We start from the raw sequence: 2580 nt of genomic DNA on the forward strand, positions 1-2580 counted from the left end.
GGGGGTGCATTGCAGGGGGTGCATTGCTCGGGGGGTGCATTGCAGGGGATGCATTGCTTGGGGGTGCATTGCAGGGGATGCATTGCTTGGGGAGTGCATTGCAGGGGATGCATTGCTCGGGGGGTGCATTGCAGGGGATGCATTGCTCAGGGGGTGTCTTGCAGGGGATGCATTGCTCGGGAGTGCATTGCAATGGATGCACTGCTCAGGGGGTACCTTGCAATGGACACGCTGCTCGGGGGTGTCTTGCAGGCTGCATTCTTGGCAGCGGGGGGGATAACCGCAGAAGGCAGCACCCCAGGGCGCATCCCACGTGCATGGCAGAGCGGGGTGCAGGACCGGTGACGATGGTCCGGGGGCACTGCCAGCCGCAGGGCACAGGGCTGCAGGGCACCCGTGTGTCCGGGGGGGCTGCACACCAAAATGGGGGTCCCGTGTCCCCCCCAGGCTGCTGGACACGGTGCATCCAGCTGTTGCTTCCATCCGGCTCGTTGGTCTAGGGGTATGATTCTCGCTTAGGGTGCGAGAGGTCCCGGGTTCAAATCCCGGACGAGCCCTTTGTATTTTGCCTTTTTTGCACTCATTCTTTTGGCCTCGGCGTGCACGGGCTGCGGATGGCAGCGTCCCGATGCCACGTCCCCATGCCACGTCCATGAGCCACATTCCGGAGCCGGATCCCCGTGCCACGTCCCCATGCCACATTCCTGCACCACGTCCCCGTGCCGCGTCCATGCGCCACATTCCTGAGCCACATCCCTGTGCCGCATTCCCGCGTCACATTCCCATACCATGGCCCCATGCCACATCCCTACACCACGTCCTCATGCTGCATCCCCGCACCACGTCCCCACTTCATGTCCCAATGCCACGTCCCCATGCCCTGTCCCCGCACCACATCTCTGCACCACGTCCGCATGCCACATTCCTGCACCACATCCCAATGCCACGTCCCCATGCCACATTCCCTCACCATGTCCCCATGCCACATCCCCATGCCATGTCCCCACGCCACATTCCCTCACCATGTCCCCATGCCATGTCTCCATGCCACATTCCTGCATCACGTCACCATGCCATGTCCCCATGCCATGTTCCCATGCCCACATCCCTACACCGTGTTCCCACGCCATGTCCCCATGCCACATTCCCGCACCACATCCCTACACCACGTCCCCCTGCCACATTCCTGCACCATGTCCCAATGCCATGTTCCCATGCCAGGTCCCCATGCCACATTCCCGCACCATGTCCCCATGCCATGTCCCCATGCCACATCCCTACACCATGTCCCCATGCCATGTCCCCATGCCACATTCCTGCACCATGTCCCAATGCCATGTTCCCATGCCACGTCCCCATGCCACATTCCTACACCATGTCCCCATGCCACATTCCTGCACCGTGTCCCCATGCCAGGTCCCCATGCGACATCCCTACATCATGTCCCCATGCCATGTCCCCTTGCTGCATCCCTACACCACGTCCCCATGCCACGTTCCCATGCCGCATTCCCGCACCACGTCCCAATGTCATGTTCCCATGCCACATTCCCACACCGTGTCCCTACACCATGTCCCTACACCATGTCCCCATGCCACATGCCCGCACCACGTCCGCATACCACATCCCCATGCCACATTCCTGCACCGCATCCCAATGCCATGTCCCCATGCCACATCCCCACACCACGTCCCCATGCCACATCCCCATGCCACATTCCTGCACCGCATCCCAATGCCAGGTCCCCATGCCACATCCCCACACCACGTCCCCATACCACATCCCCATGCCACATTCCTGCACCGCATCCCAATGCCATGTCCCCATGCCACATCCCCACACCACGTCCCCATGCCACGTCCCCATGCCACGTCTCCATGCCACATTCCCGCACCACGTCCCCCTGCCACGTCCCTGCGCAGGAAGGACGAGGGGCCCAAGCGGCTTAGGGCGCCCGCCGGTCGCGGGCAGGATTAAGGGCGGCCACGCTGAGCTGCTTAGGTGCCCGGGGGCTATAAAAGCCCCGGTGCCCCCCGTGCCCACCGGGCTCCCGATGTCACCGCCGCGGGCTCCGCGCCGTGGGCAGTTTGGGGACACCGCAGCGGGTGGCACGGTGCTGGGGACAGGCCTGCGTGCTGCACCGCGTGCCCCCCAGCACCCGCATGCACGGTGCGAGCGTGCATGCATCGGTGTGCAAAGGGCATTGCATGCGTGTGCAGGGAGCATGCACATCCCGGCATGTGTGAGCGTGCACACGTGTGAGCGTGCCAGCACGCCTGGGTGGTCGTGTGCATGGCATGCACACGGATGCATGTGCCCGCGTGCGTGCACAGCGGTGTGCACGGCTGCACGGCTCGGTGCCCGTGTGCCTGCACTGGTGCACATGCACAATGCGTGTGCCTGTACGTGTGCACGTTGGTGTGCACAGCTGCATGCCTGGGTATGTGTGTGCGCGCGCTGATGCACATGCACAATGCATCTGTGTGCTGATGGGCATGCTGCACACCCGCGTGCTCGTGTGCATGCACTGGTGCTTGTGCAAGTTGCACGTGCATGCTGGTGTGAGTGGCAGCACGCTCA

General features: G+C 63.1%; 1 non-coding gene across 1 annotated transcript; it reads left to right on the forward strand.

The window, feature by feature from the left end:
• The first annotated feature begins 485 nt into the window (after window positions 1–485).
• Window positions 486–557, forward strand: TRNAP-AGG. Its single transcript has one exon. It is a non-coding gene; the product is annotated as a tRNA-Pro (tRNA).
• The last annotated feature ends 2023 nt before the right edge of the window (window positions 558–2580 follow it).

The sequence above is a fragment of the Nothoprocta perdicaria genome, unplaced genomic scaffold, assembly GCF_003342845.1.
Source record: "Nothoprocta perdicaria isolate Ctin4 unplaced genomic scaffold, notPer1 scaffold_671, whole genome shotgun sequence".
NCBI classification, from domain to species: domain Eukaryota; kingdom Metazoa; phylum Chordata; class Aves; order Tinamiformes; family Tinamidae; genus Nothoprocta; species Nothoprocta perdicaria.